This window comes from Meles meles, chromosome 21 (assembly GCF_922984935.1).
Source record: "Meles meles chromosome 21, mMelMel3.1 paternal haplotype, whole genome shotgun sequence".
Taxonomy (NCBI): domain Eukaryota; kingdom Metazoa; phylum Chordata; class Mammalia; order Carnivora; family Mustelidae; genus Meles; species Meles meles.
In genome coordinates, this window is record NC_060086.1 from 26,985,594 (window position 1) to 27,008,136 (window position 22,543).

The window sequence follows — 22,543 nt, forward strand, 5'->3', positions numbered from 1 at the left end:
GGGTCAGGATGATTACCAATAATGAAAGAACCAACACTTTGCATTAGCTTTGATCCATCAGTGCAGGAATGTATGAAGTAGAAAGTAAACACGCTCCATCATCTCTCCCCCCACCAAGAGAAGCAGCGTGCAGGGTGTTTCCTCCCGTGGATGAAGAGCACACCTAGAGATGGAAAATATCACACATGAGAAAAAACACACAGAAAGATAATCCAGTGCCTGGCACGTAGAGGGTTCCATAAATTGTTGTTGAGAGACCATATATACACATTGAATGACTACGTAGGTTGTAGTTCAGTATATATCTGTTGAATGAGTGAATCTGTATTTCTCAAAATCAGTAAATTCAGGTGTCTTTTAATAAAGTGAATCATTTATACACCCTGCTTTGTAGCTATCTCACTCTTTCTGCAACCTAGTGACCCGTGACTATCTTCGTGTTGTCATATATAGGTCTGCCTCATTTCTGATGGCTTTCTAGTTCTCCTCAGCGTGCAAATGCCATTTTCCTTAATGTACTCAGTACCGATCGTCCTTTAGACAGCTGCGTGTTTTATGGTGTTCTCTTAAGCGGTGCCGTAGAAAGCACAGGTGCATGTGCAGGAATTGCTGGCTCAAGGCATTGTCCCTGGTGAATTCTAATAGCTACTGCCAAACCGTTCTTCGAGACCCTGTTTACTGATTTGTATTTTCACGAGAGTAGATGAGGGTTCCCTTTCCGTACACCCTAACGCTGGCTGTTATCATTTAAAAAATTCTGCCAAACTGCCAAACCTATTAATTTAAAAACTTTTAAAGAACTTTGTGCTGATGAGATGGAGTATCCTTCCTTCCTTTTACTGACCTGCTGGATTTCTTTGTAAATGTCCATCAGAAATGTTGAAGTTTCATTTTCTTTTCAGTTTCTGGGAATCCTTTAGAACATAATATATTCTTTTTTTTTTTAAGATTGTATTTATTTATTTGACAGACAGAGATCACAATTAGGCAGAGAGGCAGGCAGAGACAGGGTTGGGGCGGGGGGAAGCAGGTTCCCTGCCGAAGCAGAGAGCTGGGTGCAGGGCTCGATTCCAGGACCCTGGGATCATGACCTGAGCCGAAGGCAGAGGCTTTAACCCACTGAGTCACCCAGGTGCCCCAAAGATATATTCTTTGATCAAAGTCCCTCATCAGCCTTTTTTGGGCAGATTTTTTTCTTAGTCTTCTCCTTGCTTTTGAACTGTGTGTTTGTGTCTCATGTAGACACATTTTCTCGTCCTTTGCTTTGTAGTTTTTGATCTTGCCGTCATACGGGAAAGGAGAATTCGAATAAAAATAAGGGACATATAAATATGAGTGAAGACCTGAGAAAAATCATAGGTGATCATAAAGCTGGCACAAATGTCATCGAAATACTACCCTGCATCATCTGACCCATGAGGCTGTGACTGTAAGATCCACCATTATTTCTTTATGATTAGGAAAGGCAAAGTGTTGGTAAACTGGCATGTGCTTGACTGTTCGATGCATCCTGATTTCGGGAATGTTAAAGTAGAAAAAAAATATGCATCTTGGAATTGACACTTTTGTTAAGCTGAATTATGCATGGGTGGAAAATTCCAAGTATATAAATAGGCACACAGTGAAAAATCAGAAGGAGTAAATCACGTTTTCTTACTCTGCTCCTTAAATCCTCCTGCTGGTTGGGATCCACATGGTTAAGCAGGTCTCTGTCTGCCTCCTGACTTGACTCTTGACTGCAGTCATTCTGAGCTGGCCACATTGTCGTGCCGCAGCCTGACCATGCCACGCTTACCGTCACCTTCGGATCTTCCACTTCCTTCTACCATGGCCTGGAACTCTTTTCCCCTAATTTTGCTTGCCAGTCTCCTATTGATAACCTCTGTCTTAGCTTAGCTGCTGCCTCCTCTGAGAAGCTCTCCATGACCACCAGGTGAAAGACTGAACCCTGTCCCTCCTACTCTTTTTTTTTCCATCACCTTTTATTTGCTTCATAGCACTTAATACTCTGGTATTCTCCTAATTCTTCCCTTCTTTAATGATTCATTGTCTCTCTCCCTTGTCTGGGGCAGGTAAGCCTCATGAGAGGTAGTGACCTGTCTGTCTCCTGTTCATCACTGTGTCCCCAGCACCTGGAACAGTGCCTGGCATGCAGAGATTGTTGATTGAATAAATACACACCTGAATGGCTAAACGAACGAATGTGTTGGTATTTTTGTAGTACATCTCAACTCTTTTTTTTTTTCTGAATGAGAGAGGGAATCACTTATTCCATGCACGCTATTTAGCAGCATGTACATTATTTGCAAGAAGGTGCACAAGTGTTTGGGAATCATTTGATCTCATAATAGGGCAGATATGCCTTCAGAGTCTGCATATTCCTTTTCTCACTTGGGGATTGTGGCACCTGGAGCTCTGACTTTGGGTTTCCCTGCTTCCCTGCTACGTAGCAGGCTCCTAGGAGGTATGTCTTTTAGCTCGTGGTGTGTAGCTCAGTGTATTTGAGTCAGCTAAATGGGGTTATCTGCATCATGAGGGTGTTCAGACGCACTATGGTTTAGCCTCTTTACCTTTTTCTACTGTGACCGCTCAGAGCCGAGAGAACCTGAGCTATTGGCAACAGTATAGGATGGCTGTTGGATATTCCAGTTCCTTCCATGGTCTGTACCCTTGAGGAAGCTGAGCAAGCAGTACCTCGGGTATACCACCAAGCAGTTTTCTTTTTTTTTGTTGTTGTTGCAATCCATTTTTAAAACTTTTAATTGACGATGTTTTTTGGCATATATAAAAATAAACCTGTGAATCTCTATGTATGCAACACCTAACTTTAACTATGACCAACTTCCTATACCAGTGGTTCTAAAAGTGTAGTCCTAAACTAGAGGCATCAACACTGCCTGAGCATTTGTCAGAGATACAGGTTTCTTTCTTTTTTTTTTTTTAAAGATTTTGTTTATTTATTTGACAGACAGAGATCACAAGTAGGCAGAGAGAGAGGAGGAAGCAGGCTCCCCACTGAGCAGGGAGCCCGATGTGGGGCTCGATCCCAAGACCCCAGGATCATGACCCGAGCTGAAGGCAGAGGCTTTAACCCACTGAGCCACCCAGGCACCCTGAGATACAGGTTTCTAACTTTTGAAAGAATTTGAAAAAATTTCTACTTTTGAACTGCTGAATCAGAAACTCAGGGGGGTAGAACCTGAAGGGTGATACTGATGGCTGCCAAAGCTTGAGAACCACTATATAGACCATTTCATCTGATCTCTGCTGGAGTATTTTAAAGCAAATGTTATTTTATTTTACTTCGGTATGGAAACACTATTCCTTTAATCACAATATCTCACAGATTGGCACAACGTTTAGAAGCAGCCAGCCAATTGGTACCATTGTTTCCATAGGCTTCTCCTTTAACCTCCTAATTCCACTCATAGAGACCTACTTGACAGTTGCTTCATAATGTTTATATAAAGATGTTCACTGCAGTGCTTCAGAGGGAGAACACTTGGAAATACCATATGTCTGATAGTGAGAGATTGGTTGAGTAAGTTGTTTTATCCATTCTGGAATGCTAGGAAATCATTGCAGAGAATGATGTCATTGCTATTACCGTTAAATAAGGAAAGCAGTTTCCAAAAGAAGAATTGGCCTGTTTGTTTTTTTCTGTGTGAGGTGTGTATGTATGTTTGTGTGAGAATGTGTTTATGTTGTATGTATGAGTTTAGGCACATAGAAAAAAGGACCAGGATGTTCTACACAAAAATACTAATAGTTATCTCTGGAAGATGTGGTTTTAGTTCATTTCTACCCTCTTCATTCCTGATTTTTTCCCCCCACAACAGAGCATGAATTTTTTTTTTTGCCTTTTATTTATTTTTTTTATTTCTTTTCAGCGTAACAGAATTCATTGTTTTTGCACCACACCCAGTGGTCCACGCAATACATGCCCTCCTTAATACGCACCACCTGGCTCCCCCAACCTCCCAACCCCCGCCCCCCCCCGCCCCTTCAAAACCCTCAGGTTGTTTTTCAGAGTCCATAGTCTCTCATGGTCCAATTTCCCTCAACTCCCTTCTCTCCATCTCCCCATGTCCTCCATGTTATTTGTTACAGAGCATGTATTTTTATAATGGAGAAATACAATAAATTTACTTTAATTTTGAAAAAAGCATCTCCATTGAAATTATAATTTCTTGATGAATTTTTGTTGAAATGATCATCTCTTCTTGGATTTGCAGGTGGATACCTGTTGGATTCAAAGAGATATGCTGTTATTGGAGCAGATCTCCAAGATTTACCTGAACTGGAAGAGAAACTAAATAAATGTAACATGAATCCACAGTGAGATTTTTTTTTAACTTCTTAATGCATTTGTGACTTCTTGCTAATAGGAGATAAGGCCAGCTGAAACTGCAGCATGATACTTCTGTCCATTTTTTATTCTGAGATATTATCTCATTGCTACTGAGAGTGGTTTTCTGTAGTATTTTTAGAAGCAAAGTTTTCAATCAAGCCCATTTTCCCATCAGAATAATGTGCATTGCTTTTGTAACATACTGATGCCTAACATCATAAAGCTTGAGAGAAGATAATTATATGCATAGAAACGTGTAATTGCAATATACAAAGGATTAGATTGCGGAATATATAAAGAAAAACTACTATTAAAAAAAGTAAGTCCCATAGGAAAACAGGCAAAAGACAGATGACAAGACACCTCAAAGAAGGAAGTGAATATTATATGAAAAGTTACTGAACCTCAGTAGTAATCAGATGGAACTCTATTTTACTCCAGCCACGTCAGCATAAATATAAAAGTCTGACATTATCAGGTGCTGGAAGGTTGTATGAGAACAAGAACGGTCCTGCACAACCGATGCAAGTGAATTTGGGACAGTCATTATGAGCAACAGTCTGGAAGTATCTACGAAAATTGCAGGCTTGTGTGCCATGTTGTATAGTAGTTCATTCCACTTTGGTTGTGTGCACCTCAGAAAGGTCTGCCTGTGCAAGGAGGACGTTCATCATGGGCACTGTTTTCAGTAACAGAAAAATGGAACCATTCTAACTATCCATCACGGGAAGAGTGAGTGAGCAGTATGTAAAAGGCATGACCTAGATCAGCATGGAGAGAGCTCAAAAACAAAATGTTGCATGAAAATAAAAAAGTCAAGTTGCAGAATAATAAATACAGTGTGATGATACCAAATGTGTATCAAACCCTCAAAATACAGTACTTCCATGATTACATCTGTGTATCACAAAAGTATTTTAAAAATGGACCAGAAGGGTTCACATCAAATTCTTGGGAGCAGGTACATTTCAGGAACAGTGGAGGGGAGTGAGATATGTGGTTTTAGCACACTGATACTGGTCAAAATGAGATTGGAATTTTAGGAGTAGTGGAGAGTAAAGACGTGTCTAGAAAGCTTACTGTTAGTGAGGATGACACTTTCAACAATATTGGAGGTCAGTAACTCAAGAGAGAGGTTTGAGGGGAAGGTAGGAGAAACAGTTACTTAAAAAATAAATTGAAGGCAAAGAGTCAGTGGCCAGTGATCAGAGAGTAGCTGTTCGGGAAATCACTGGTAGAGAAGAGGCTGTAGAGTGGACAGAGGACCAGAGCCTTGGAGGGAAGGGAGAGCTGTCCTTCTTCCAGGAAGAGAGGAAGGCGGGTGAGGACAGGTGCAAATACAGGTGAGTTTGGGCTGATGCAGGGGAGGGAGTGTAGGGAGTTGAAGCTTGACCTTCCGGGTCCATCTTTTGTTAAAGTGGTGATGGCTGTCACCTCTGGGCTTTGAAGTTCTTGTTTACGTGTTTAGCCTAGAATCGAAAACCAGGTTGTCGTTGTCGAGATGTGTATTTCCACAGTTGCAGATGTTGGGGATGGCGCTCACACACCTGGTGCTTATCGTCTGTTTGTCTGTCTCACTGAGTGTTCAGAGAGCAGGGCCAATGCACTGTACATAATATGCCTCTTTTTTCCTTTGTGGAACCCTTTAGATGGTTCCTAGTTGGTAGCGAGCAGAGCGTTCTTTCAGCGAAAGGGAAGTCTCAGTGTTCAAGGACACCACTGGTTTTCTTGGGGGCATATTAATGAGTGATCAGTAGGCTGCTTCCAGCTGACGGTGCTCAACCTGGAGCCCTCTCAGAATGAAGCAAGCCCGAGTGTCGGAATCTCATCCTGGGCTCCAAGTGACCTCTCCTGCTTACAAGTATTTAGTAGGGGCAGTTTTTTTCTTAAACAAACAACCCCCCTCCCCAAAAAAGCCTCATTGAGCCTTAATTTCATTTGTCAACTGGGGTAAAAACTACTCCACAAGATGGTCCTGAAGATTAAGTTAAGTCTGCTGCAAAAGTGGTTGAACAGAATTGACAAATAGACTAGTCTCCTGTAGATTACTGCGGTCACCATGGTAACCAGCTGCCACCTACTGCCACTGTAGTGACCCACCACAGGAGCAATCTGCTAAAAGATCAGGAAATAATCAGTGACAAATCAGGCTAGCTCTTGGAAGGGAAGTTTGCCTCACCTTTGGACATCTACAAAATGATGAAGAGCAGTTGCTGGGACAAGTGTTAGAATTACGTATATAATTCTCCAGGGCTTTGTTTGTGCTCCGTATTTTCCTTTACGACTGTCTTTGCTTTGCTTTCACTTGTATTTTGAAAAGTATTAATCCGATTTTTAATATTGCCAGTGGCTATGTCCTAAAACTACACTGAAAAATGTTAAACTTTTCATTTTCAAATAATTCAAATCTACAAAAACGTTGCAAAAATCATACAGAAAATTCCCACACAGCCTTCTTTACCTGGCTTCCCCATGTGATAGTGTCTTAAGGACACTTTTGCATTAAAAAGGTTATTGGAGCTGTAGTTCTCTAATTATCAACCTGTTAATTGGGGTCTTAGAACTTTCTCCCCACTCATTCGCTTTTTCTAATCATTTCTGTTGATATAATCTGGGGTTTTAAAACTTAGGTTGTTGCCAATTTTAAAAAACTATTTTTAATATTTTTCTTTCTGATTTTCAACTTTGTTTGCAACTCAGACTTCATTGACTTTCCTCTGGATTTAGTACCCTCTGTTTCTTTATACTGTGATCCAGTTGGGTACAGAGAGCATTTGGATATACATTCTCGAATAACTTGAATTATATACCATTTCATGGTCAAAAAAAAAAAAGGAAAGAAGGAAACCCATGAACAGTAATGATGGATAGTTTGTTCTGTGATTAGGTCAGAGCCCGCACTTTTTTGGTGGGGAGTCTTTCTAGTAATAGAGTCTACACCCTGAGCCCAGGTGTACAGCTTCCATTTTGACACTAACATATACCATGTGCTTTTCAACTGCTTTCTTGGGTATTCGAGTTCAGACAACTTACTTGTTTTGAGAACCCCCACCAGTAAAAATAGACAAATATAACCCTCTTGCGGCATGCCTGGGTGGCCCAGTTGGTTCAGCATCTGACTTTTTTTTTTTTTTTTAAAGATTTTATTTATTGATTTGACAGAGAGAGACAGTGAGAGGGGGAACACAAGCAGGGGGAGTGGGAGAGGGAGAAGCAGGCTGCTCCCGAACAGGGAGCCCGATGTGGGGCTTGATCCCGGAGACCTGGGATCATTACCAGAGCTGAAGGCAGACACCCAACAATTGAGCCACCCAGGCACCCCGAGCATCTGACTCTTGATTATGGCTCAAGTCGTGATCTCAGGGTCTTGGGATCAGACCCCATGGTGGGCTCTGTACTCAGTGGGAGCCTCTTGAGATGCTCTCTCTCCTTCTCCCTCTGTCCCTCCCCCATCCCCTGTGCACACGCTTTCTCTCTAAAATAAATAAATAAATCTTTAAAAAATTTTTTTTAGGGGAGCCTAGATGGCTTAGTGGGTTAAAGCCTCTGCCTTCAGCTCAGTTCATGATCCCAGGGTCCTGGGATCAAGCCCCACGTGGGGGGGGCGTGGTAGTGGTCTCTGCTCAGTGGGAAGCCTGCTTCCCCCGGCCCCCTGCCGCCGCCACTGCCTGCCTCTCTCCCTACTTGTGATCTCTCTCTGTCGAGTAAATAAATAAAATCTTAAAAAAAAAATTTTTTTTTAAAGTAACCCACCTGCTTTGTGAGAAAAATAGCAACCAGCCATGAGGAATAGCCATATTTAGGGACAGAGAAAGAAAGAGGATACAGTAAAGGAGTGAGAGAAGGAGCAGTAAAGGATCCAGGAATAAACCAGCGGAGCTCACATAGTTTGAGGCTGTGTTCCTTTTTTTTTTTTTTTTTTTAAAGATTTTATTTATTTATTTGACAGATAGAGATCACAAGTAGGCAGAGAGGCAGGCAGAGAGAGAGAAGGAAGCAGGCTCTCCACGGAGCAGAGAGCCCGACGTGGGGCTCGATCCCAGGGCCCTGGGATCATGACCTGAGCTGAAGGCAGTAGCTCTAACCCACTGAGCCACCCAGGCGCCCCGAGGCTGTGTTCCTTTTTAAGAATTAAGGGTTTTAGGGGCACCTGGATGGCTCAGTCGTTAAGCGTCTGCCTTCGGCTCAGGTCATGATCCTGGGGTCCTGGGATCAAGCCCCACACTGGGCTTCCTACTTGGTGGGAAGCCTGCTTCTCCCTCTCCCACTCCTCCTGCTGTGTTCCCTCTCTTGCTGTGTCTCTCTCTGTCAAATAAATAAATACAATCTTAAAAAAAAAAAAAGAATTAAGGGTTTTAGAGATTTTTCTAGGAGTTTATTGCTTTTCTCATTTCATAATTTGTTCATTACTTCGGGTCTGTTGAATCAGAGTGCATACTAACCAATGTAATTTCCTGAAGATTGTTCATGTTCTTGTCAATTCTTGATGGTAAAGACATATGAGAATTGGATTTGGTTAAACGAGTATCACTATTTCTGCATTTGTCAGTCGGTTTTTAATGTGTAAGAGTCTCTCCAACTCAGTGCTTTGGAAAGCTTCTACTTTAGAACAGCTCACAATCTAGACACACAAGTTGCTCAAGATTCTGTGAGTGGAGAGTTTGGGCTGGGCTTAGCTGGTTGGAACTTCTGCTGGGGCCAGGTATAGCTGATATCCCCTCAGGTTCACTATATGTGGACAGCAGGAGGATAGGATGCCTCATTTTATTGCACAGGGCCTCCCCTCCAGTTGCAAGCCAGCTTGGGTTCATTCCCATGGTGGTTTAGGTTTCCAGGCGAGAGAGCGAGGGCCCCTGTGCAAGTGATTTTCAAGCTTCTGCTTGCGTTATGTCTGCTACTGTTCCCTTGGCTAAAGCGAGTTCTACAACTAACCCTGATACCCCGGGAAGAAAGAGTCTCTGCATCTGGAATGGGAGAGTCTGCTGTCACCTTGTCACCACGTGAATTTGACAATGACATTCTTTCTTCTGTAGAAATGCTTTTATCAACTGAGAGATGCCATGGACTCGAGCAAAATATCCTGAGAGAGAGAGACACAGAGACAAGCTATCGCTTAGTGAGGTCAGAAATCATCCCTGCAGAGGCGTCCCCAGGAGAAGAGCAAAGGAGGATTTTGCTGCTCTTCTTTGGGGTCAGTGATTTATCCGAGGACTTCATGGGAGAAATCAGGACTTTCATTTTCTTCCTTTTTTTTTGTTTTTTTGTTTTTTGTTTTTGTTTCTAACTTAAAGCTGCTGGAACCAAAGTAAGTATAACCTATTTAATGATTTAATGGTAGAATTAAAGATCTTAGAAATAAAATATCCCTTGGGGCACTTGGGTGGCTCATTCGGTTAAGCATCTGCCTTTGGCTCAGGTCAGGTACTCAGGATCCTTGGATTAGGCCCCGATGGGTTCCCTCTCAGCTGGGAGCCTACTTTTCCCTACCTGTCTACCCCTCCCGCGTATGCTCTACCTCTCCAATAAATAAGTAAAATGTTTAAAAATTAAAATAAAATGTCTCATTATTTTACATAGGAAAGACAAGTATTTTACATCAAAACATCAGATCTAAATGTTCCTCTTCTAAATACGCTTTTTTTGTGGCCAGGTACAAGACACTTAGGACTCAACTAAAACTCTAAATGCGAGATTATGATGAAATAATATTTTGCGCTCAGAAAACGGGGCAGATAAATGGCAAAGCAAAACAAAATAAAATAAAGCTGTATTTCTTACCATGTTCCCATCATCTCCATCATATGTGGGTAAAAGCTTCTATGTTTACAAATTGGTGTCACAGACCATCTATGGGAGAGGAAGGCATGAGCAAACACTGCCCCCAAAATGGACTTACTCAGTTCCAGGGTGGGAAGAGCTTGAGTAAGGGAGATAGGAAATAAGAGGGGGAAAGGAAGATAAAATCTGTGTTCTAAAGCCTTGCTGCTTAAAGCATAACTATCTTAACGAAATTTGAGTAGCATTTAGAAACGTACTGCAATGTGATATAGGAGTTCTATGTCTATTGATTCTCCTAATAAATAATTTCAGCTTGTAGTTTACAGGTTATCTTGCATTTTATGTTTCCAGGAAATCATTTTTATTGTATGTTACAGAATATCGTCCACAACAGACTGGATATTGAAACAAGAACTTTAAAGATGCTCACCACACCCTATTTGGGAAGCACTGTCTTAGTGTGCTGCAGTCTGGAGATGCCAGCCCAGGCAGAGGAAGAAGGAAGGCAGGCCGCTGACATGCTGCCTGGGGCACCCAGCTCCCAGGAGTCCAAGGTGGGTTCCTGCCTCTGCAACACTGGTTAGGAAAGCTGCCTCAGGAGCCTGGGAGGGAGGCTTCAGACCTCTAGGCAGGCCTGGCTCCCATCTTCCTAAAGCCTGGGTTCACCCTCAGCTCAAAGTAAGGTCCATGTCGTTAATTGTCAGAGACCACCCCTTTAAACTTTCTTTGCATTTCTTACAGAATCTAGCCATGGGATCCATCTTTAGGGCCAGGATTCCCTACAAGCCCAAGGACTGGAGTCATCTGGCCAATTTCTAAATCTGGTTGAGACTGAGTCACCCTCCCATCTCAAATCCTTTCACGGACTTGATAGAAAGGACTTGCAAAGCCTAATAGTGTTACTATCACTTTAAAAAAGACAAAAAAGTAATTCTTTACATGAACAGTACACAGTAAAAGATAATATAAATGGCTCTTAATCATATAACAATGATCCTTAACTTCAGCCCCCCAAACGAGGAATAACATAAAATTACTGTAAGATACAATTTTTTAGTTATCAGATTAACCACAATGAAAAGGTTCCTAATACACTGTGTTGGTGAGAATGTTGGGAAATAAGCACTTTCATTTTTCTCCTACTGGAGAGAGTGAACATTGGAACTCTCTCCTCGGAACAATGAATCCCTAAAACCTCAGGCCTCTGGGATGATGAGGGGATGTTGTGTGGGAGGGAGTCACTTGCCTCTGGCCATGTGAAGCCATTTTGACCTTTGCCCTCAATGTATATCTTGGGAATTAATAAATGTCTTTACCATTTAAACCAAATGGCAGGACTCCTGGTGGCTCTGTCAGTTTAGTGGCCAACTCTTGGTTTTGGCTCAGGTCGTGATCTCAGGGTCTTGGCATCCAGCCGAGCATCAGACTTCATCCTCAGTGGGGAGTCTGCTTCAGGATTCTCTCTCCCTCTGCCCTTCCCCCACTACTCTCTCTCACTGAAATAAATAAACCTTTTTTAAAAAGTAATAAATCAGGGGCGCCTGGGTGGCTCAGTGGGCTAAAGCCTCTGCCTTCGGCTCGGGTCATGATCTCAGGGCCCTGGGATCAAGCCCCGCATCGGGCTCTCTGCTCAGCAGGAAGCCTGCTTCCCCTCTCTCTCTGCCTGCCTCTCTGCCTACTTGTGATCTCTGTCTGTCAAATAAATAAATAAAATCTTTAAAAAAAAAAAAAAAGTAATCAAATGGAGTTGGTCTTCTGTTACAGCCTGAAGGACCTTAAGTGATATCTGAGCACATTACCTCATTTCGATTTCCTTGATCAGTAAGCTGAAAGGGGTAGGGCACACGTAACTGTGTGGGATGTGTGTGTGTGGTGTGTGTGTTTTTAAAAAACTCTAGTCTCCTTGAAAAAAAAGAATGTCTGTTGGACTTTGGAGCCCAGGCTGAAAGGGCCAGATTTCGCCTACTCGCCTGTCTTTGTAAATAAAGTTTTATTGCAACACAGCCACTCCCATTTACTTAAGTCTTCTCTATGGCTGCTTTACCAGCATGACAGCGGAGTTGAGTAGTTCGAGGAGAGGCCTTCTGGCCTGCAAAGGCTAAAATACTTTCTGGTCATTTGCAGCAAGTTTGCTAATCCCTGAATGGACAGATCTGTGCTTCTAGACAGTGTGGAGCAAATTTTGTCTGCCAGTCTCATGTTCTCATGCACCTTCCACCCTGGATGTCCTCAGTCTGTACCAGCAGAGGCTTAGCAGTGGGTCACAGGCTTTCCGCATGCACCATGGTGGGAGCTCGTTCTGTATGATCTGAGGCCCAAGACTTTGGGGACAGTTGAAAGCTCTGCCTTGAGGCAGCGAGCAGCAGTAGGGCCCGGGAAAGCCAGTACCACCACAGATAAAGAGTCATGGGGTAGTGAACCCCTTTAAGGAACCTTGGCTTCTCTGTGTCTCCCGACATTTATTTCCACACAACCCAAGGATCAATGACACAGGGGATGGGTGTCACCTTGGGCAGCCTGTGCCACGGTTGGCCCTGCGGGATCCCCTTTGAATCCGAGGGCTGTCCTTCCTCATGGCTGTTCCTGGCTGCTGTCCAGGAGCGAGGCCCAGTCTTGGGTGTCCTCCACACCTCCTGTGACATGCCAGCTCCTGAGGAATAGAGTGTCAGACGGGCTTAGGGATCCCAGAATCAGAAGTGTAAGTGTCATGTGCCGCAGCCGTTTTGCTCCTTTCCCAAAGCCCAGAAAGTAGATGTCTGTTCCTTAGAGGCTCCAGGTGTGCCTCTGGATAGCTTCCCCTCCACAGTGACCCCTTACTCAGAATTCTTCTGAGGGTCAAGTATCTGATGCATGGCAAACCCCTTAAAAAAAAAAGAGAGAGATTTATTTATTTGAGAGAAAGCGAGGGAGAATGGTCAAGGAGGGCAGAGACAAAAGGAGACAGTGAATTCAGAAGCAGACTTCCCACCAAGCACTGAACCCAACACATGACTTGATCCCACGACCCTGAGATTGTGACCTGAACTGAAATCGAGAGTTGGCCACTCACTCGACTGAGCCACCAGATGCCCTGAGGGAAAAGCTCCTTATAATACAGTCCTACACAACATATAAGTGTTTAGGCTGTCCTTCATTTGCTTTCAATTATTCTCATTATCTTCAGGAATTTTAGACTCTCCTTAACCTTTCTTTTCATGGGGTAACATTCTGGAAGGGTGTTTTGGGGTTTCCTAGCAGAAGTTACATTCTCATCAGCCCTAAACATTTCTTCCCTGTAGCCTCACCTCACTCGTCCATGGCCACATTCTGCACACAGTCAGACATGTGTGGCAGCTCTGAGACTGAAGACTGGAATGACTGAGCCTGTGTCTTCTGATATGCCAGGAAGCAGACTTTTTCTCTGTCCTTTTTTGGCCTTCTCTCTCCCTACCTGTCCCACAGCAGCAGACACCCCATAAGGAAGCAAATACCTTCAGCTCAAGGGAGCAACTCAACACACAGTTGAGTACACACTAAGGGACACAATTACCTACCAACCCAGACTGTCAAGGAAATCTGACCCACAGAGTTTTACAAGGGTGAACAGGCTCTGTTGTCTAAAACAGTGCTTTTCAAACAATGAATTGTGACCCACCCATGTCATAAAATCAGTGTAATAGTCTGCGAATCCCTGGCTTAGAAAATAGAAACAATAAAACAGAAAATATCAGTATGCATCACAACTGTAAGAGTTAAAGATTGTTTTGTGAAGCTGTCGTTGAACTGCATGTTCCGGGTATTAGTGCCATGAAAACTCAGTTCTTCAACAAATGAAACCAAGTAGACTCTTCAACACAGAAAGCAAACTGATGGTTGCCAGAAGAAAAGGCAGGGGGAGAAATTGGTGAAGAGGATTAAGAAGTACATACTTCCGGGCGCCTGGGTGGCTCAGTGGGTTAAGCCGCTGCCTTCGGCTCAGGTCATGATCTCAGGGTCCTGGGATGGAGTCCCGCATCGGGCTCTCTGCTCAGCAGGGAGCCTGCTTCCCTCTCTCTCTCTCTGCCTGCCTCTCTATCTACTTGTGATCTCTCTCTGTCAAATAAATAAATAAAATCTTTAAAAAAAAAAAGAAGTACATACTTCCACTTATATAAATAACTCACAATGATGAAAAGTATGTCAAGATAAAAATAATGTTGTACTGTGATAGACGGTGGTTATACTTCATGGTGGTGAGCACTGAGAAATATACAGACGTGACAAATCACTATGTTGCACACCTGAAACTGACATATTTTGCAGATCAATGATACTTGAATAATTAAAACTGTTCTCACTGTCAGAGGTTTGAGGAGCCCCTCCTCAAAGGCATCATGTAGTGCCATCTAGTGGTAAATGCCAGATCTGCAGTTGAGAAAGACCCATAGACAAGCGAGAATAGTCCTCAAACACGGATGTCAGGTTGGAAGGGGCCTTCCAAATGACCTGGTCAACCCTGACATGCAGGGCAAGAACCCTTCAACAGCACCAAGCCACCGCCTGAGCACGCCCTACAAAGAAAGCACTCGCTCCACCGCTGAGCAGCTCTACCTGCTGAAAAGCTGACCAAGCTGCCTTCCTCTAGGAGCTCCTCCCTGGACTTCCTACTGCCCTCTCCTGGATGACACGAAGCAGCTTCTGTATTCGCCCTCAGCTAACACTATTGATCCAGACAAACAATGCCTGCAAAGTACCAGGCATTGGGGATACAGTGGGGAACCCGGGAAGAGACAAAGAGAAGTAAGAGCTTATGCCAGATGAACGGCAATAGTATAGCAGATGGAAGGACCGTCATCAGACAAGATCAAAGGGCAGGCCTCTCTGAAAAGGGGAAGGCTGTGTGGAGTCCCACTGAATTGTAGAAAGCTGTGCAAAAGGTACTCCGGTGCTGTTCCCTGGTACAAACCTATTCTTACTCTAAGAAGGACAAATAGCAGATAGAAATGCTCTGGGCAGGAAGTGCCTTGGAATGTTCCAGTAGCAGAAGGCAGGCAGGGAGGCTAAAAAAGAGCAGAGAAATAGGAGAAACGTCAGAGATTTCTGGGGTGTGTGTTTGTGTGTTTTAATTTCTCTCTCTTTTAATACTTTCCTACACTACCCATATGCCATATTTCATTCTAAGACACCCTCAGTTATGAGACTAAATAAAAGAATGAAGAAACACTTCCAGTTAGTGTTTTTCCTATTGTTTAGAATTTTAATTTAATTTTAATTTTGTGCTGGTGAAAAATCCCTTTGAGACTTATTTGAACAGAATGAAAGGGTAAAAATGAGTGACACGAGTTGGTTAAATCTTTTATATTTAGGTTTATGATCCTTCCCAAATTTATGTCTCTATGTAGAAAGAGGTAGGGGACAAGGTCCGTTTGGTTTCCCCTTCAATGTCCAGTTGACCCAGAATTATTCACTATAAAGATTCCCCTGGGGCACATAAGTGGTTCGCTCCACTGGGAGCATCCCTGGGTCCTGGGATTACGCCCCACATCAGGCACCCTGCTCAGCGGGGAGTCTGCTTCTCCTTCTCCCCCTCCTCCCTAGCCATGATCTCTCACTCTATCTCAAATAAATAAATAAATCTAAAAAAAAAAAAATTAAAATGACTTCCCTTACTCCCACTGAACTGACTTGACACTCTGGGCCAAAATCAAGCAACAGTACTTGTTGCAATTGGTCTATTTTGTACTCTGTGTTCTGTTTCATTGATCTATCTTTATCCCAAAGACTTTGATTACTGTGGTTTTGAAATTAGTCTTAAAATTGAGCAGGAATAAGCAGTGTAGGTTCTTCAACTGTATTATTTTAAACACTTTTTGGCTAACGAGGCCCTTGGCACTTCCATGTACATTTTGGAATCACCTTGGTCATTTCCTCTAAAATAGAATAAAAAGAAGGCTAGGATTTTGCCTGGGATTGCATTGTGTGCATGAATCATATCATGAAAAACAGAAATCTTGACAACGTCGTATTTTCTAATGCATAAACAAAACATAGCCCCACTTTATTTCAGTCTTCTTGAACTCCTCTCAACAATGTTTTTTTGTGTTCTGTGTAAAGGTATTTCATGTTTGTCATGATACTTATTCCTAGCCTGTTTGCTTCCCTGTTGTTTTTGTTTTGTAAGTAGGCTCCATGCCCAGCATGGAGTCCAGTAGAGAGCCCAAAGCAGGGCATGAACTCACAAGCCTGAGTTCAAGACCTGAGCTGAGATCAAAAGTCAGATGAGTCATCAACTGAGTCACCCAGTCACCCCAACCAGTTTATGTCTTAGATGCTCCTGTAAAATATTTTAAATTTTCATTCTCCTATCCATGTACATTTATCATGCATCTGTCTGACAAAGAATTCCTAACCAGAATACGTAATAAACTCCAAAAAGTCAAAACCAAAAACAACATTGACAACAACAATGGGCAAAAGATGAACAGAGAGGGGCGCCTGGGTGGCTCAGTGGGTTAAGCCTCTGCCTTCGGCTCAGGTCGTGATCTCAGGGTCCTGGGATCGAGCCCCGCATCGGGCTCTCTGCTCGGCAGGGAGCCTGCTTCACCCTCTCTCTCTCTCTGCCTGCGTCTCTGCCTACTTGTGATCTCTGTCTGTCAAATAAATAAAATCTTTAAAAAAAAAAAAAAAGATGAACAGAGAGTCCCCAAAAGACGTAGGAATGCCCACTAAACACACGAAAAGGTGCCTAACTCAGATCATTCGTCACCAGGGAAATGCAATGTGAAACCATAATGAGCTGCTATTTCACCCTCACTGACAACACAGAATGTTAACGAGGATGCTGAGCAACTGGAGTGTCACTACATTGCTGGGGACAAGTGTAAACTGATCAACCACTTTGGAAACTAGGCTAGCACTTCGCTATATCCCCACCCTGTGACTAAGCAATCCCACTAACAATTTCAAGAGAAATTGAAGACTTCTGTAAGAAAGTTTATTGTAGCCTATTCACAATGACCAAAAACTCAGGTACAACGAAATGTCTCATCATCAGATGAACAGATGAACCAATCGTGGTACATGCACACTACATACAAAGGAGGAAACTACTTTACACTGACGAAGACTCTTTCCTTGACCAAACTCTAGCCAGACCGCTCTGAGCCCTCTTCTCAAACCTGGCTTATCATATACAAACTCAAACAGACATTAACATAGTTTCTAACAGCTCCAGGTCCCACCCTGCGACACCAGTCCCCCTTAGTGCCTGCCTGAGCAAACTCAAGGCATCTACTGTTTGTTCAATCAACACTGAAAAGTCAGGCCCTTGTCTCCCAGTGAGCAAATACAGGTGGTTTCATATGGGTCAATACCTATTCTACTTTTGGTCATCTGTTCCTCCTCTGACTTTACTCATCCCTGGCCTTCCTTCTTCATTCTCTCTTTAAAATGCCCTCTGGACAAACCGAGGTGGAGTTTCATTCATGCGGGACTCTTCCTGGTTGCAAGCTATTACTGATTAAAATCCCTCCTCTCCACTTTAACCAGCATCAGGCTTTCTTTATCTTTGATAAGTGCACACAGCATGAATAAATCTCAAGGAACGCGCCGAGGGAAAGAAGACAAAGGAATTACATACGGCAAGATTCCATTCACACGTTGTTCAAGACCCAGCAAATCTAACCTACCACAGATCCTGAAATCAGAAAATGACCAGCGGGGGTAAGGAGACTAACTACAAAGAGATACGGGGTAACTTCTGGAGCTTCAGATACACTTATGTTGGTGTTTGGGGCTGGGAAACAGATACACAGTTGACCCTTCAACAACACGGTGGTTAGGGGTACCCATTCCCGTGCAGTCAAAAATCTGCATGTACACTTCATCTCCCCCAAAATTTCACTACTACTTGCCTACTGTTGACCAGAAGCACTACTGGTAATAGAAACAGTTGATTAAAGGTATTTTCTATGGTATATGTATTATCCTAAGTGATCTTCCTGCTTCCACCCCCCCACCCCCCCACTGTTCTCAGCAGAGAAGCTGAAGTGATCCCAATAAAATCCAAGTCAGGTCACCTCATTCTTTGCTTCAAAATCCCCCCTGTCAGTGGCTCCTACCCCCGTCCCTAACATCTCCTTCTCCCTCACTCTGGCCTTGTCATTCCTGGAACGAGTCAGCCCAGCTCTCTCCACGGAGGCCTTCCTACTCCCCCTTCCCTCTGCCAGGGACACTGTGCCCACAGACATGCACAGGGCTCACTCCCTCACCTCCTGCAAGGCTCTCCCCACCTTAGTCCTCAGGGGACCTTCCCTGGCCATCCCAGCTCAGATGACAGTCCCTTCCAACCCTCCTACAGCATCCAGCTGACATACCTGATTCCTTGCCTCTCTATCTCCTGGCTGCTTCTCTCCCTGAAAGAAAGGCTCACTAACTGCTCCATCCCTGTCTGTTTGGGTCATGTCTGGAACTGCGGGAGAACCAAGCCTCTGACAACTGAGCAGGCATTCAATAAAGAATGTGGAGTGACTGCATTCATCTGAGGGGAGATGAGAGCTCATGAGGCCAGGGGGGGTGGGGGAGAAAGCATCTCGGGCAGAGGGAGTGGCCAAGCTGCCCCAAGGCCAGCAGGCACAGGGCACATTGGAAGGACTGAACAGATATTGTAAGGCAGAGAAGGCGAGTGGGAAACAAGACAGAAGAAGGAAGACAGAGCAGCCGTGCAGACACAGAAGGAAAGTTTGCGTCCATCTCCAATAGCAAGAAACCAGGAAACTAGGCAGTGATATGATTGAATGGGCCTTCCTGAAAGCTCTGGCATCCAGGGAGATAGGGACTTGGAGGAGATAGTAGAGCCTCAAAGCTCACTAAGCACACTAGGGCCATGGCTCTGGGCACAAATGATCTTAACTGGGACAAAGAGGGCAGAAGCAAAGGTGGAGAAAAGGAGGTAGATTCCAGAAATATTTAGCAGATAAAATCACAGGTCTTGGTGAATGATCTATAAGGGGAAACGAAAGTAAAAGCAGAGTTCTGAGATGATGACTCCCTTTTGCACATGGGAGAGGAAGGACACAGTGGCCCCATTCACAGAGTTGGGGGATTGGGGTGGCAAGAAGGAAAATACAGGAAGCGGATCTCGAGCACAGTTTTAGAAAGAACGGATCTGCAATAATTCTGAGACATCAAAATGCAGATTTCCAGTCAGTAGCGGAAGACCCATGGTACTGTGAGAGGATCACGAAAAGCAAAGTGAGTCACGCCATGCAATGCAGAGTCTCACCTTGTTGCCTATGGTGAATCAAAAGGTTTCCAGTAACAGAAGATGTGGGATTCCAAAAAAGATCACCTTGGCCAGATCAGGAGCACCTGGGTGGGAGAACGAGCTGCATGAAGCAGGCAGAACAAGGAGGAAGTATTGCAACAGAGCAGGTAGGAGAAAGGACCTGAGCCAGGGGTGTGGCCACAGGGAAGGAAAAGAGAACAGACTTGCCCTTTGTCACCAGTGCAGCTCTCATGTGGCTCCTGGAGATGGTCAGAAACCCAGAGCACGTCATCTCCCCGACTTGAAACCCCTGGGTCCTCCTGCATTTCATGCTCTGAAAATCTCTCCAGAATGCCCTCTTGCTACCCGCTCCCCGACACAAGGTCAGGTGCCGCTGACACAGCCCCGGGCTTCAGTGTCCAGGCTCGTTTCCCCTGTCTGGCAAACACCTGTTTGTCTTTTGAAGACTTCCCTCCTCCACTGGGCAAGAAGGAAGAGCAGGGCTGACATCGAGGAGGCGGCCTGGCACCATGAGCAAGGCTGCTCGGCTGGTAGCGCACACAGAGAGGCATGTGGTTCCCCTGTTGGACACAAACGACCTCGCAGAACAGCAGCACAAGGTGACCTGGCCGTGGTGACGAAGGGAGACAAAATAGGCCCACTTCCTCTCTTGTCCAAACACACAAAACCAAGTTGTCGTGCCCACTACAAAATACCAATCATCCCCTCTCCCGGCTCATACAAGCGAGTGCCTTCCTTCTGCACCCTTTGTCTCACTACTCACACCTCCCTCTAGAAAAGACTGATAGAGCTACTCAGTCCCAGAACTGTCTCACCTCCCATCAGCACTCAGTCCAGAGCACACCCCTGCTTCCTTGAACACTCCCCAAAACATCCGCCCAAATCTCAAATCCTGTAAGTTTTTTCTAACACCCTCTTTCTAAGCCTCACAGCTCTCATGATGGGTAAGGAACCCACTATGTTTAAGGACAGGTGTGCTCCCAGTGGTCTCTGGGGAGGACACTGACCCGTCACGGGAGGAAAGAACTGTTCCTTTTCTCGGAGGGACATTCATGGAGTTCCAATCTAAAGGTTCCCATCTTCTCTGTGAAGCAGGACCCATCCCATCGCCCATGTTACACAGAGAATGAGGGGCCCACCACAAAGTACACTCTCAACAATTTCTGCTGAGCGAGCTACACTCCAGCCTCGTGCTTGCCAATATGTGGCACACATCTGTGCTCACAACGCTGCCCCCACTTCACCCCTGAGAGTGTAGACTCCCGGGACTTCCACCCAAGAGCTCTGGAAAGTACGGGCTCTGTGCACCAGTATTACCCGGTCCTCGGCCCGCATCCCTCCGACCCCCCGGCCTTGATTGGCCTGATCGAAGCTGCACAACGGGGATCCTGACAACCCCCAGTGGGATGTAATCTACTCAACAGGGAGAACACAAACTTCTCCCCCGTCAACACGACACTTACTCCCTTCACGCCGGTCTTCCACCAAGACCTTAGCCCCAAGAAGGCCGACACCCCGTCTGCCTGGTTCCGGCCGCACCCCCAGTCCCGCTATCTCCAGGCGCGGCTCACAGCACGGGTGAGATAATTAGCCGCTCCAGAAATGAAGCCCCGCTCCGGGCTCTTCACAGGTGGAAACGAGGGGCGCACGAGGTGACGGCCACCTTTTGGCGAACGAGCGTGTTCCTGAGACACAGGCCCGCCTCCCACCGAGTCCCCAACCCGCGGGGACACCGGCCCCTGACCCCGCGCCCCGCAGGTACCTCTTGCACATAGAAGCATCTTCACAAGCGCCGCGCACTCCCTCGTCGTCTGTGTCTGTCGAGGCCGAAGAACATGAGGTGAAAGCGGACGTCCTCAAGCTAGTGGCCACGGGCGTGGAGGTCCCGGGATGCTGTGTCCACCGGGGACATGGAAGCGGAGGTCCACACAAGCCAAGGGGAACCGCCAGCCTCCCAGACACAGCTGAGAAGCGGTGGTTCCACGGCGTTCAGGCAAATCGACTCGGCGACCCCCTTCCCCACGTCGGCTCGTGTAACAACACTCCCGCTCATTGCAGCCTCTGCCCAGAGGCTCGTTGGATAATTTCTCCTCCCCTCCGCCGGCGGAAGGACTCATTGAATAGAAAAAATGTAGCCCAGCCCACACAACCCGGAAGCTCTCGTGGAGGGGTGAGCGGGCTGTGGAGTAAACAGAAAGGGACACCACGGAGCACCGTAATGCTTTCTGGGAGTTGTAGTCACGGGTGCGCGGGAAGTGCGCTAGGTTTTTTTCTTGCTGCTCAGATCATTTTCTGTCATTCAAAGGGGGAAAGAGCTGCAAGATCCTCAGCTTTAGGGCGAAGCACAGAGAATCTAGCCGGAGGAAACAAGTTAGTTGGGATTCAGTCTCAATGACTGAGCAACTGTTCATGGAGCGCTGACTGTGGGCCAGGAGTTGTGCTAAGTATGGGCTTTGCGCATGTATCCTTTTCAAATGTGGACAAGGAATGTGTGGAAAACTGGTACAATGCAAAATCATGTGAACGTGAAAGCGAACTACAACTCCCAGTTACAAGCATCAATGGCTGAAGTTAAGGAACATACTATTGAGTGAAGGAAGGGAACAGAACATTTTTATAAAGTTCATACCAAGGAAAACGAATGTTCAGAGAAATGCACATATATGATAAAATACTATACAGAAGAAGAAAGGAATGGGGGAGGGGGAAACAAGAATCACCATATTTGTGACCTGCAGGGAGGGGATGGGTAGAATCCTGGAGGGGAAGGATTACGACGCACTTCAATCATTTCTCAAGTTCTGGTGGTTCACCTGTGTTTCATTATTATGCATACTTTAGATGTTCCCTACATATATTTTGTACTGGACTTCTTAGAAAACATCTTTATTTATTTAATGAACACCTTATATAGGCTGACAATAATGCTAATGGGAAGGAGCACTGGATGCTCAGTTAGGGGTGACCTCAGTTTGCAGTGTGGGAGCTAATGGGAAAATCCCCAGATCCTGTGAAAATGATGGTTCAGGAGTACCTTGACTTAGAAAAATGAAAGAAACTGTCATCCAGTGCTTGGAGATTGCATCATGAGCTGGGCACAAACTACCCCTCCTTTCCCATTATCATTTGGTAGGACCTCAGTCAAACTAACATCTTCCTTCTCTGCTGCT

At 45.0% G+C, this 22,543-nt stretch overlaps 2 long non-coding RNA genes across 6 annotated transcripts; one reads left to right on the forward strand and one right to left on the reverse strand.

Annotated features, from left to right (window-relative positions):
- The first annotated feature begins 1,274 nt into the window (after positions 1–1,274).
- LOC123933532 lies at positions 1,275–11,458 on the forward strand. 2 transcript variants are annotated; one of them, XR_006816632.1, is made up of 4 exons: positions 1,275–1,429; positions 4,236–4,338; positions 9,385–9,656; positions 10,507–11,458. It is a non-coding gene; the product is annotated as an uncharacterized LOC123933532 (long non-coding RNA). The 2 variants fall into 2 exon arrangements; XR_006816631.1 differs by lacking the exon at positions 1,275–1,429 and having other exon boundaries at positions 4,243–4,322.
- Positions 4,109–21,487, reverse strand: LOC123933531. 4 transcript variants are annotated; one of them, XR_006816628.1, is made up of 6 exons: positions 21,136–21,487; positions 19,371–19,456; positions 12,637–12,990; positions 10,130–11,625; positions 9,341–9,431; positions 4,109–4,243 (listed from the first exon to the last, which is right to left on the reverse strand). It is a non-coding gene; the product is annotated as an uncharacterized LOC123933531 (long non-coding RNA). The 4 variants fall into 4 exon arrangements; XR_006816630.1 differs by having other exon boundaries at positions 4,149–4,243; positions 9,284–9,431; positions 12,637–12,779; XR_006816627.1 differs by having other exon boundaries at positions 4,149–4,243; positions 9,284–9,431.
- Positions 21,488–22,543: the final 1,056 nt, after the last annotated feature.